Source organism: Hypanus sabinus, chromosome 8, assembly GCF_030144855.1.
Source record: "Hypanus sabinus isolate sHypSab1 chromosome 8, sHypSab1.hap1, whole genome shotgun sequence".
Lineage (NCBI taxonomy): Eukaryota > Metazoa > Chordata > Chondrichthyes > Myliobatiformes > Dasyatidae > Hypanus > Hypanus sabinus.
Window position 1 is genome coordinate 91,670,594 of NC_082713.1, and position 14,642 is coordinate 91,685,235.

Genomic DNA, 14,642 nt, shown 5'->3' on the forward strand with positions numbered 1-14,642 from the left:
AAAATCCTCTTTGTAATGAAAAAACAGGTTACTAATCTAGGTCTTTTGTAAAAGTGAACATTTGTAAAGTGGGGTACACCTGCACTTCTTCCTCTTTGAGATGTATCTATCCTGTGCCTTCTGAAGTTTCAGAAATTCCAGCCATTGCTGCTCTGCCATCATCACAGCCAATCATTCTGGCCAGCTGCTCTCCCATGCCTCTATAATTCCCTTAACTCCACTGTATTACTGATACATCTGACTTTAGCTTCTCTGTCTCAAACTTTAGGGTGAATTTGTCCCTCAAGTTTCGTTTATCTTATCAATCTTATCTGATCAATTCCGGTTCATTGCACAACACGCTTATCACATGCATTTTCTACCTCACATTGAAATTGTAGGTCACATCAGTACCTACATCAGTTTGGGGGTCTGTATACAACTCCCATCACGGTCTTTTCACCCTTGCAGTTCCTTAGCTCTATCCACAATGATTCAACATCTTCTGATCCTATGTCGCCTCTACCTAATGATTTGATTTCATTTTTTACCAACAGAGCAATGCTGCCCCCTCGGCCTTCCCACCAATCCTTTCAATATAATGTGTATCCTCAGTCATAAGCTCCCAGATATAATCTTCTTTCAGCCACGATTCAGTGATGCCCACAACATCATACATGCCAATCTGTAACTGTGCTACAAGTTCATCTACAGTACCTTATTCTATATACTGTGCGCATTCAAATATAATGCCTTCAGTCCTGTGTTCACCCTTTTCTATTTGGTCCACCTTTCACATTGCAGCTCATCTTGTTGACTGCAATTCTGCCCTATCATCAGCCTCTCCTCACTACACATTGCCTGTTTGTAAACCAGCTACCTCATCTTCAGCACTACCACTCCAGTTCCCATCCCCCTGTCAAATTAGTTTAAACCCACCTAAACTCCAGACAACCAGGCAAAGATATTGGACCCCCTCGGGTTCAGGTGTAACCTGTCCCTTTTGGACATGCCATATCTTCCCCAGAATGGATCCTAATGATCCATAAAACTGAATGCTTGTCCCCTGAACCAGTTCCTCACCCAGCTCACCCAGACATTCACCTGCCAAATCATCTTATTCTTACCTTCACAGGCAGATTATTCCCCTGGAGGCCCTGTTTCCAACTTTCCACCTAGCTCCCTAAAATCCATCTTCTGGATCTTTTCACTTTGTCTATCATCTTTTCACTTTTCACTGGTGGCAATACATACCAAGACTCCTGGCTACTCAACCTCTCCCTTTAGAATACCATGGATACAATCCAAAACATCCCTAACCCTGGCACCAGGGAGGCAACATACCATCCAAATATCTCTATCGCACCCACAGAACCTTGCCTCTGTTCCTCTGACTATGGAATCTCCTATCAACACCACAGTCCTTTTCACCTCTCTGCTCTTCTGAGCCACAGCACCAGACTCTGTGCCAGAGACCCAGTTATTGTGGCTCCCTCTAGTAAGTCATACCCCTCAATAGTATCTAATGTTGTATAATTATTATTGAAGTGAACAGCTACAACTGTATACTGGCTGTATATTTCCCCTCCTTCTCCTGACAGTCACCCAGTTATCTGTGACTACCTACCTGGCTCCTGTCTGTCACCTCCTCATTCTCCCATATGAGTTGAAGGTCATTGAGCTGCAGCTCCAGTTCCTTAACACGTTCTCTCAGGAACTGCAGCTTGGTGCACCTGATACAGATGTGTTTATCTGGGAAACTGGACATCTCCCAGACTTCCCCACATCCCACACACAGTACAGACCACTGCCCCCAGAGACATTCTCAGTAATCTACATGCCCTAACATGAGGAATAAACAAATAGGGACAGAGAGAGAGTAACTTACAGGGCAGTGTATCTCACCCAAACTTGATGTGCCAAAGCCACTGTAAAGACTGGCACACTCAGAAAGAATGGCTGCTCAGCAAATGGCTGTTCCACTTGCACTTGGATTATTCTTATTGGCCCTTCCTCATGAATCCCTCTTGCTGATTGATCACTTCTCAACTTAGAAATGTAAAATTACTAAATACAGTTTTGGAATCAATATTTAAGGAAGGCTATACTAGAGCTTGTTTAGCAAGGATTCACTAGTCTGATTTCTGGTGGTTCCTGGAGTATGAGGTGTGATTTTACTAAAATATAAGGTCCTTGAGGGATTAACAGTGTGGTTGCTGAGAGGATGTTTCCACTGTAGGCATGTCTAGAATTGGAGCATATAGTTTTAGAATTAAATTTCAAGCATTTCATTTGGAGATGAAAAGGAATTTCTTTCCTTAGAGGGCAATAAATCTTTTAATTTATCTATTGAGACAGCTGTGAAGGTTGATTAATTGAAAACATTCAAGGTGGAAACTGACAAACATTTTAACCACAAAGGGAGTCAATAGGCAAGGGAAGTGTGAGAAAATAATTTGAAAACCAAGCTCAGATCACTGATAGACAGGACAAATGCAGAACAAGTTCATTGACTTCCTCCTGTTCCTGTTTCTCACTTTAATTTCTCAATTAGCTGATTCCTCCTGGCAACTGTTAAGCAAATCTAAAGCTGCACTCATCATGTCAAATAGAGAGAAATCCCTCACACTCTTGAGTAATGCCTTGTAGATGGTGTTTGCTGTGCAGAATATGCAGAATCTGACCTGCTTGTGTTCATTTAGATGGTTCAATTGACTTTCTAATTAATCATGCCTCCCAGGAGATTGATGATGAGATTTGCCAAAGGTAATGCCAGGAATATCAAGGATAGGTGGTTAGATTCTCAATGTGAGATGGTCTTTCTTTGGTACGTACCCGTGTGGTACAAATGATGTTTGGCAGCCGTTCCAGCGTGATGTCCCACCTGTGCTGAAACCAGGCATAGAGATATTCATGTTATAACGAACGGAAACTGGAACTAAACATTGCACTGACATTATTAAGCATCATTACTTATCTTATGAAGGAAGCTCAGTAATATGCAGCTGAAGAAGGTTGGACCCAGGACACTATGCTGAGAAACCTCTGCGGCAATATTCTAGATCATGGATGACAGAACTATTACAGCTGGCTTCTTTGTGAGGCACATAGGGCATAGTAGATTCCAACCATTGGAATCTGCACCAGATGACTCGTACCCCTATGAGATTCCCTTCCAATTGGCTCAACTGAAAGTATCAACATTGCCTCTTTGATGCCCATTCACTTCAATTTCACTAACATTTAACGTTGCATTGGATCACAAACTTCTTTAATAACAGGGGTAGTCACCCTCACCCAGATCCTCACTACAACTTATGTAAAGTGGACTAAAGTTGATTATTCCTAGAGAAAATCAGTACTGGTGAGCAGTTTCTTGGAAAGTAGTGATGAAGAGTAGACAATAATTTGTCCAACTTATTTAGTGTTTACTAGCGTTGGACTTGTACTGGAATAGCTTTGCTAAACATTGGTCAAGCCTCAAGTAGAAGTCTTCAGCAACATTCCTGGTATAATTAGTTTTTGTTTACTTTTTGCTACATCCAGTGCTCTCAGTCATTTGTTCACGCCATGTAGAGTGAATCAAAATTGGCTTTTTTGTTAATGGGAATGTAGAGAATAACCAATTTGAATCATCTGGCTGAAGAAGTTTGTAGATACTTCAGTCTTGTATTTGATACCACTGTACAGGTCCTGCTAGAATAGTGAATAAAGATCTGCTCACCACAATTCTGGGGTGCCTAGGCGCAATTCGAGTAGCAGCAGTATTCTCAATGGACACGATTAAATATTCCTGTTTCAGCCTGGTACAGCTAAAAAGCACAACTGCTTCCAAGGTCAGTACAGTCAACAAAGATGTCTTAATGCATTTAAATGAACTATCACTGCTTAAAACTGACAGAAACAACATCGATTGTGGTCGAAATTGCCCATGGAGGACACCTTGGAGGAAGCGCGGGCAAAGGTCACGATTACAAATGCATTTAAGGAAATGGGGTGTTAAACTCACTATACTGACCATCTTGCTGGTGAACTTATGGTCTCTGGTGAATAAAATCAATTATCTCAGAACCAGGGTGCTGAATCAGGGGGACATAGGACCATGTGTGTCATTTGTTTCATGGAATCCTGGTTAATTCCTATGTACCAGATGCAGCAATTCAGATCGACGGGTTTACTGTACACTGTCAGGATACATCTATAGAGTCTCTCAAAAGCAAAGGTGGAGGAGTATGCCTCATGATCAACTCTTCTTGGTGCACAAATATATTAGTGCTGTCCCAATTTTGTTCACCAGACATGGAATATCTAGCAGTAAAGTGTCATCCTTTTTACCAACCATAGGAGTTCTTCGGGGTCATTTTGGTAGCAGTTTAAATTCCACCTCAGGCCAATGTCAAGCAGGTTTCAGATGATCTGAGTAATAGGATCAACATGCACAAAACAACGCACCCTAATGCCTTCATCGATTTGGGCCAGTCTGAAAAAAATCACTAAGCAACTACCATCAACAGATCACTTGCAATACCAAAGGAAACAATACACTGGAGCATTATTACACCACCATCAAGAATGCCTACCATGCTATTCCATGCCCTCACTTCAGGAAGTCTGATCACCTGGCTGTACTTCTACTCTCTGAGTATAGGAAGAGACCGAAGACTGCAGCACCAACAGTGAGGACCAAGAAGTTATGGACAAGGGAAGCACAGGAGTGCCTACAGGACTGCTTTGAATCCGTGGACTGTACTGTATTCATGGATTTAACTTTGAATCTGGATGAGTATGCTGCAGTTATTACCAACTTCATTAAACCTGTGTGGATGAGTGTGTGCCTACAAAGACTTACTGTACATTCCCAAACCAAAAGCCATGGATAAAACAGGAGATACTTCATTTGCTGAAGGCTAGATCTGTACTAGAAAACCAGGTATGATTTGTGGAGGGCTATTTCAAGGACGAAGAGACTATTTTGAAAGAGGTTGGAGGTGATATCAGATGCACAGCAACACTGGCAGGGCCTGCAAGACATTACTTCCCACAAAGCGAAACCCATTAGTATGAATGGCAGCGATGCTTCACTACCAGATGAACTCAATGCCTTTTATGCATGTTTTGAAAGGGAGAACACAACTACAGCTGTGAAGATTGCTGCATCTGATGACCCTGTGATCTCTGACTCAGAGGCTGATGTTGGGCTGTCTTTAAAGAGAGTGAACCTTCGCAAGGCTCAAGGTCTCGATGGAGTACCTGGTAAGGCTCTAAAAACCTGTGCCAACCAACTAGCAGGAGTAATCAAGGACACTTTCAACCTCTCACGGGCAGAGGTTCCCACTTGTTTCAAAAAGGCAACAATTATACCAGTGCCAAAGAAGAATAATGTGAGCTGCCTTAATGACTATTGGCCGGTAGCACTCACTTTGACAATGATGAAATGCTTTGAGAGGTTGGTTATGACTAGACTGAACTCCTGCCTCAGCAAGGACCTGGACCCATTGCAATTTGCCTATCGCCACAATAGGTCAATGGCAGATGCAATCTCAATGGCTCTCCACGCAGCTTAGACCACCTGGACAACACAAACAACTATGTCAGGATGCTGTTCATCAACTATAGCTCAGCATTTAATACCATCAATCCAACATCCTGATTGAGACGTTGCAGAACCTGGGCCTCTGTACCTCCCTCTGCAATTGGATCCTTGACTTCCTAACTGGAAGACCACAATCTGTGTGGATTGGTGATAACATTTCCTCCTCATCGATGATCAACACTGGTGCAACTCAGTGGTGCTTAGCCCACTGCTCTGCTCTCTATATACACATGACTGTGTGGCTAACCTGGTCCCAACATATTGATGTAGTTATAAAGGCAGCAAGACAGTGGCTATACTTTATTAGGAGTTTGAAGAGATCTGGCATGTCAACAAATACACTCAAAAACTTCCATAATTGTAGTTGCAGTGACAGGCTGCATCACTGTGTGGTATGGAGGGGCTACTGCACAGGACCAAAAGAAGCTGCAGAAGGTTGTAGATCTTGTCAGCTCCATCTTGGGTACTAGCCTACAAAGTACCCAGGACATCTTTTGGTTGCGGTGTCTCAAAAAGGCAGTGTCAATTATTAAGGACCTCCAGCACCCAGGGCATGCCGTTTTCTCACTGTTACCATCAGGTAGGAGGTAGAGAAGCCTGAAGGCACACACTCAGTGATTCAGGAACAGCTTCTTCCCCTCTGCCATCTGATTCCTGAATGGACATTGAAGCTTTGGACACTACCTCACTTTTAAAAAAAATATACTGTATTTCTGTTTTTGCATGTTTTTTAAATCTATTCAATATACATAATTGATTTACTTGCTTATTTTTTACTTTTATGTTTTATTTCATTTATTGTTATTATTTTATTTCTCTTTGCTAGATTATGTATTGCATTGAACTGTTGCTATTAAGTTAACAAATTTCATGTCACATGCCGGTGATAATAAACCTGAATCTGAATTCACAATGTGACAGCACCAAAAGGCTTTGATCTGACACTTTGAATGTGGCATTGCTTAGTTCTGTCCATTGCATTCTTTTTTGTCTTTTTTGTATGCACATTATTCAGTGCTTAAGCTTCCCAAGATATCACTTGACTGTGAGTTGGATTGAAGCTGATTACAACTGCCTTTCTACATTTCTCATTGAACCGAGGTTGGTACCACTCCTCCAGACCTTGATTATAATAGGAGAGTGCAAGAACATGATGGGCCACAAGGTTATGGACAACTCTGGTTCCATTACACACCAACACACATTATGGGTGTCTGGTTTTAAGCTACCAGATCTGTTCTGATTCAGTATTGTGGACATGGTGATAGTGGCTCAATGCACAATGTAATATCTCTGTGCTGCGTACCTAGAACTTTTTCTCCACAGGCACTATATTGTGGTAGAATATGAGAAGATGCAACATGCAAATTCATCATGGAAGCATAAAGCATGGAACCAGTCCATTTTAGCCCACAACTTCCATGCTAACTAGTGGGAACACATTTGCATCAATCCCAATTTTCAACATTTAGCCAATATCCTTCCATACCTACATGATTAGAATGCTCATCGAGACACTTCACCTCTTAAAAGTTGTCACTGACTTTATTTTCATTACCCTCCATGTAAATGTATCATTACTCATTCATTACTCTCTGGGTGAGAAAGGTCCCCCCTCAATCTTTTATCCCTTGCTTTGTCCTGTAGCTCTATTAACCTTTGATGTGGGGAAATGTTTTCCACAGTCTGTCTTATCTCTACTTCAGTCTGTCCCCTCTTAACCTCATCTACTCTATGGAAAATAGACCTAACCTCTTCAGTCTCTCCTCATAACTGAACTGCTCCATTTCTGGAGCACCTGCTGCAGCATTGTCACTGCTTTGTTGACTACCGTTACACACGGTGCTCCAAGTAAGGTCTGACCAATATATTACAAAGCTGATGTATAACCTGCCTGCTATTGTATTCAATGTCTCAATTAATGAAGGCCATACACCTTCCGAATCAGATTATCTAACTGTTCTGCCAGTAAGGATGGAATCAAGCACATTTAACCCTCATTAATTAATTCATACAGATCATAGCTTTCAGTTGTGTCCTTACCATTCAGCACTTCCACCATGTACAGAATTCAGGATGAACAACAGATCATCATCGGGAGATGTTGAGTTCACATGAACTATTAAGTTAAAGTTGATAATTTTCAGTATCACTCCTTGGTTCCTGCATAGCCTTAGCCTTCCACTTATACAGCAGATGCCCAAGGACTTTGAGAAGGAATATAGAACAATTCTGTGCTAAACAGCAGATACAAAATGATCCACCTTTTAATAGCATCTCACCAAAGAAATTAATTCTGAAAACAAGTAGTTGAACATTTAGTAAAGAATATGTTCAAAGTGAAGTTAAACATTGATTGGTAATCTTGTTGAGTAATTTAAATGTTAAAGTAAATTGAAAAACAAAATATAGGGGTTAAGGAAAGGTCTGCTGATGGGTACTCCAGAAAATAAAGAAATAATTTCTTAAAATTAGAGAATTAAAGTAGTGTGGCACACGTGGGACTCGAACTGCCATCGGGAGCCACGGGCAGACACGCAGTAGTGTGTTTGGAACTACCCACTCGGGGACAGTCTGACATCATGTCCGCCCCGCGGGTCACAGGCCCATGGGAGGGGAGATTTAAGCGTGCGATTTTGAATCAGTAAAGGCATTCTGAGTTCAGCTCTCTCTGTCTCCGTGTGTTTCTTTAGTAGCGAGTTGCGCGTGACTACATTGGTGACCCCGACATTCCAGATGGCATCTGGAGCCAGCGACTCAGCGACCAGACATGAGTTTGAGCAACTCGCACAGCGTGGTCTCTCTGAAGCTCCCAACTTTCTGGGCCACTCAGCCCCACGGTTGGTTCGAGCAGGCTGAGGCCCAGTTCAATACCAGAGACATTACAGCCGACACCACTTGGTATTACTACGTGGTCAGCACGCTCAACCAGGAGACGGCAGGCCGGATCATTGACTTTCTATGCCAGCCACCAACGGAGGACAGGTACAATAAACTAAAGGCGCTCCTGATCCATATGTTCAGACTCTCCCGTCGCAAACTCCTACACATGGACGGCCTGGGCGACCGCACACCGTCTGAGCTCATGAACGATATGCTGTCACTCATGGATGGCCATAAGCCGTGCCTTTTATTTGAACAGTTGTTCCTCGAACAAATACCAGAGGACATTCGTCTCCTCCTTGTGAGTGAGGATTTCAGTGACCCACACAGGGTCGCTGCTAAAGCAGATGTCCTTTGGCAGAGCAAGCAATGTGGAGCAGCCGCCATTGGCCTAGCTATGATCGTGCTCCATAGCCCAGGCCCTGCAACCGAAGCCGTCGAGACCCACAGGGGGGAGAAAGACGAAAGTTCGGAACAATGGTGTTTCTATCACCAAAGATGGGGCTCAGATGCGTGCTGCTGCCATCCAACATATGCTTTTCCAGGAAACGCCAGGGCCAGCCGTTGCTAATGGCTATGACGGCTGGCCACCGAGACAGCCTCCTGTACCTCTGGGACCGACACTCTGGGCGGTGCTTCCTGATAGACACTGGGGCCGAAGTCAGCATACATCCCCCTCGAACATGGACACTCGTAACGCGGTCCGAGGCCCCAAACACACCACTGCAAATGGCACCAGTATTCGAACGTACGGCCCGCGAACTATCTCACTGCATTTTGGGTCCAGTTGTTTCACTTGGACTTTCACATTGGCAGTGGTGTCACAGCCATTACTAGGGGCAGACTTCCTACGAGCCAACTGCCTCCTGGTCAACCTAACAGGCTGGCGTTTGGTCCACGCCGAGACGTTCCAGATTTTCCAGCACGGAGAAGCCAAGCTACCGGCCCTCCACCTGGATTCCGTGACCCTCTCAGTTAACAAATTCGCCAGGGTGTTGGCGGAATTCCCCTCCATAGTCACCCCACAGTTCTCCACGGCCGACCCCAAGCACAGCGTGCATCACCACATCCCCACACAAGGACCGTCACTGCACGCCCGAGCTCGCAGGCTCCCACCCAACAAGCTCCACCTCACCAAGGAGGAGTTCCGTAAGATGGAAGAGATGGGAAACGTATGCCGCTCAGACAGCCCGTGGACATCCCCGCTGCACATGGTGCCCAAGTCCGCAGGAGGATAGAGGCCCTGCGGAGACTACAGAAGGCTCAACGACACCACAACCGTTGACAAATTCCCAGTACCCCACATCCAGGACTTCATGGTGAACCTGCACAGAGTGACCAACTTCTCGAAAATCGACCTGGTCAGGGGATACCATCAGATCCCAGTGCATCCTGTCAATGTGCCCAGGACAGCCCTCATCACCCCGTACGGCTTATTTAAATTCCTGAGGATGCCTTTCGGTCTCAAGAATGCAGCCCAAATGTTCCAAAGCCTCACGGACTCGGTGGGACATGGCCTGGATTTCCTTTTAATTTACTTGGACGATATCCTGGTGGCCAGCAGTTTGCACCAAGAGCATGTGGCACATTTGCGCCAGCTGTGCCAAAGCCTGAGCAACCACGGACTGGCAATCAATCCGGCGAAGTGCCAGTTCGGGCTGATGGAGATCGACTTCTGGGGCCACAGAGTGAACTGACACGGTGCAGTTCCCCTACCGGACAAGGTCCAGGCCATCCACCAATTCCCCAAGCCCAGCACAGTCAAGGGCCTGCAGGAGTTTGTAGAGATGGTCAACTTTTATCATCGATTTGTGCCGCCAGTGGCAAGCATCATGAGACCCTTGTTCAGCCTGATGGCCAGCAAGGCCAAAGAAGTGGCATGGGACGCGGAGTCCACGGAGGCGTTCGAGCAGGCCAAGGAGGCGCTGGCAAAGGCAGCCCTCCTAGTGCACCCGAGAGTCGATGTACCCACGGCACTCACAGTCGTCGCTTCCAACACGGCAGTCGGGGGAGTCCTGGAGCAGCTCGACGAGGACCAGTGGCAACCACTTGCTTTCTTCAGCCACCAGAGGTGAAGTACAGCGCCTTTGACAGAGAGTTGCTAGCGCCCTACCTGGCTGTCCGGCATTTCCAGTATTTCATCGAGGGAAGGGAGTTCACCGTGTATACGGACCACAAGCCCCTCACCTTCGCACTGGCCAAGGTATTGGACCCATGGTCAGCTCGACAGCAGAGGCACCTGTCCTTTATTTCAGAATTCACCACGGATGTCCGCCACATCGCAGGGAAGAACAACGTCGTCGCCGACACACTGTCTCGCCCCATCTCCACTCAGTAGGCATATTGTCCACAGCGATAGACTATGCAGCACTGGCGGAAGCACAACGGTCAGACACTGAGATATCGACTTACTGCACTGCTGTTTCGGGGCTTCAGTTGGAGGATGTCTCCATTGGCCCAGCAGCGGATCAACTCCTGTGCAACGTGTCTACCAGCAAACCCCGACCTGTGGTACCAGCAGCGTGGTAGCTTCTTTAGTAGCATGTTGTGCGCGACTACAGTAGTAGAAATGGTAACTTCCTTTACTTCCATCTCCCATGTTGAGCCAGCTAAAGTTTTCAGCTCAAGTTCAATTGTCATTCAACCGTACATGATTATCCTCCTCATGAATACAAGCAAATGAAGCAGTGGTACTCCAGGACCAAGAAGCAAAACACTATACTAACAGTCATACACAGCACATATGATAGAGAAGTAAAAAAAAACAGTACCCCAGGCTTTATAAACTTACCCATGTCATCAAGAACCATTAATATTCTAATATTCTGCCAATTCTGTGTGCCAGAAATTAGAAATCCTGCCACCCAGAATTGGCTACAATATTAAAATATTGATGGCTTCATTTATAAAGCCATTTATATATACTGATGTTTTATTTATTACCACTTTCCTGTGATCTTTTGCCACCTTTAGGACTGGTTTCAGACAGTCTGTTCATGTTTACATATTTTGGGATGATTAAGATAAACACTGAGTGCTCCCCACCAGAGTAAATATGCAGGTTAGATCTGAATATCACCTGCACCAACTGCTCTGTGTGCAGGGAGACTGGTATCTAACGAACATCCCTCTAGAATTGAAACAAAAACTTTCCTCCCATCACAACTGTCACATCAATTTTATTATTCAACAACTTGACCAATTCTACTGTACTTCCTGGAACATCTCTCTCAATCGGTCACCACCAATGGAATTATTCCGCCCCTTTCCCCATAATTCCCTTCAGGCTTGAATGTTGTAGAAGTCCTGGGCACTTTGCTATCCGTGATGGCTCAAGCATCATGCCTACAAATGAGGCTTGCTGATTGTTATCATTACCTAGTGGACACATTCCCAAGGAGCTTTGCTTATTGTGGACTGTTTCTATCAGCAGGTTAGCCATTAAAATGAATTGTATTCAGCCTATATTGCAGTGGTTAAGGCACCCATAATCTCATAGATGTGCCTGTTTCCACATGCAGACTGCTACACAAGGCTAGAATCAGAATTACAATCAAGTCTCATTTCACTGACATATGTCTTGAAGTTTGTTTTACGGCAGTAGTACGTTACAATAATTAATAATAAAATTATCAAATTCAAAATTAAATAAAATAAGGAGTGAAAGAAGAGAGAAAAGTGCTGAGGTAATGTTCATGGGTTCAATGTCCATTCAGAAATCTGAAGGCAGGGGATGGGGGAAGAATCTGCTCCTGAATTGCTGAGTGTGTGCCTTCAGGCTTCTGTACTTCCATCCTGATGGTAGCAATGAGAAGACATGTCCTGAGTGATGGGGGACCTTAATAATGAATGCTGCCTTCTTGAAATATTGCCCTTTGAAGATGTTGACAGTACTAGGTAGGGTGGATGGGAGAGGATGTTTCCTGTGGTGGGGTTATCCAGAACTAGAGGGCACAGCCTCAAAATTGAGGGGTGACTTTTTAGGACAGAGGAAAGGAGGAATTTTTTTTTAGCCAGAGAGTAGTGAACCTGTGGAATGCTCTGCCACAGACTGCTGTGAGGCAAAGTCCATGGGTATTTTTAAGGCAGAAGTTGATTGTTTCCTGATTGGTCAGGGCATCAAAGGATATGGCAAGGCAGATGTATAGGGTTGAGTGGGATCAGCCATGATGGAATGGTGGAGCAGACTCAATGAGCTGAATGGCCTAATTCTGCTCCTGTGTCTTATGGTGTTATGTCCTGGATACTGTAAAATCTAGTGCCCATGATGAAGCTGGCTGACTTCACAACTTTCTGCAGCTTTTCTGATCTGTGCAGTGGCCCCTCTATACTAGACAGTGATGCAACCAATAAGAATGCTCTCCACAGTATTTCTGTAGGAATTTGCGAATGCTTTTGGTGACATACCTAATCTCCTCAAACTCCTAATGTTGTAATTGCATCAATATGTCGGAACCAGGATAGATCCTCAGAGATGTTGACACCCAGGAACTTGAAACTGCTCTCCACTTCTGATCCTCCGATGAGGATTGGCGTGTGTTCTCTTCCCTTGGTTTTACTGACTTTGAGTGCAAGGTTGTTGCTGCTACACCACAGGACCAACTGATCCACCTTGCTCTTTCCGCCTTCAGGACACCATTTGAAATACTGCGTCGTCGAAAAAATTATAGATGACGTTTGAGCTGCGCAAGGCCACATAATCGTGCGTGTGGGGAGGGTAGAGCAGCGGGCTAAGCACACATCCTTGAGGTGTGCCAGTGCTGATCCTCAGCGAGAAGGGGTTATTCCCGATCCGCACAGAGTGTGGCCTTCCGGTGAGGAAGTCAATGGTCCGGTTGCAGAGGGAGGCAAAGCTGGTCAGATTTTGGGTGGACAGTGCGGTCGCTTTGTACAACATGCCTGTACTGTTGTGTGGATGTGAGGATAAGAAGGTACTGTACATTTTCATGTATCTCGGACCATATAGTCCCAGACAACGGACCCCGATCCAAGCAGCCCGGCCCAGTGTTGTGAAGGCGGTGCGGAGAAAGTGCACAGAGCCCAGCTTCTCTGTAGTTGTTTACATTCTCAGCACCGAGGTCGTCGGGTTGCACCCGCAGCCTTTCCTCTAAGAACACTGTTCTGTAACCACTATCTGTTAAGGGATGAGAAGGGCCAGGTCCCAGATCACTGTGGGGGGAATCTCCCTTTGTGAACTTGTGCTATTCCCTCGACCTAGCCCCTCAAATGATGAGGGTTGATTCCTGACACCGGGTTTGCTCGCGGTTTCAGTCTCCGCGGGAATCGCAGTTTACTAAATGGGTGGGCGCAATGGGAAATCCCAGGAAGTCGCCCGCAAAGAGTAACGGTACTCACCGACACTAGGTACCCGGCGCTGGTCTTGCTGGTGTGAGGCTGCCACTCGCGATTGTGTTCTGGCTGTCTCACTCTGGAGGTACGGCTCCGGCAGGGACTGGCTCCAGCTGTCAGTCACCCTTGGCTGCTGAATGCCAACCTGGAACCCTTTTCCGAGCTGAAGTCACAGGATCCGGATCACTCGTGGATCCTGGTCTATCAGGCGTGCTACCTGAGGCTCCTTTGCTGTTTAGGCGGGTGGATCCAGCTCCGAGTTCAGATGTTGCGGTCGCCCCTGGTCTGGGTCCCACTCTTCGCTGCAACCGCAGCGTTGAATCTACGACGGGCTCTCCGGGAGCAGCGAGGATCTGTCCGGAAGAGCGGTGTTACTGAGAGAAATCTCCGTGTCGGTGTGTTTTCTAGCACAGTCCTTGGAGCGTAAAGCTGTTGTCCTGGAGATGCTGTCGTCAGATATTTAAGGTGGCCCAGGACTAAAAACATACGGCCCTTCAAAGTGATCTCGCGAATGGAAGCACGTCCCCCGGAGTGACCGGTATCGATGCAAGTGCATCCATTCGCCGCTGTAAACTTTAGTTCATGTGCATTGTACATTCAATTCTATCCAACCAACGTGTAAATTCAGTTTAATTCCTTTCGGTTAGAATCACTCTCAGTTCTGCGAGAAATAATTCTGGAGGAGAGCTGTGGGGTTAGGGTGAGGAGGAACTGCTGACCCCTGCTTCCCAACCCCTCCACTCCGCGGCCCCGAGCTGATGGGGAGCGGAATATTGTGCTTCACGGAGACAGGTTGACACCGTTTGGAAACATACTTTGTCTTGATTAAGTTCGGTTT

The 14,642-nt window shown here is 45.6% G+C and overlaps 1 protein-coding gene across 1 annotated transcript in view; it reads right to left on the minus strand.

The window, feature by feature from the left end:
* The window catches only part of LOC132397781 (terminal nucleotidyltransferase 5C-like), a 62,092-nt gene extending 47,908 nt beyond the window's left edge, over positions 1–14,184 (minus strand). Inside the window, exons 1-2 of the mRNA XM_059976541.1 lie at positions 13,811–14,184; positions 2,815–2,868 (exon numbers count right to left, since the gene is read on the minus strand). The gene's annotated coding sequence lies outside the window, so the exon portion shown is untranslated. The remainder of the gene's footprint in view (positions 1–2,814; positions 2,869–13,810) is intronic.
* Positions 14,185–14,642: the final 458 nt, after the last annotated feature.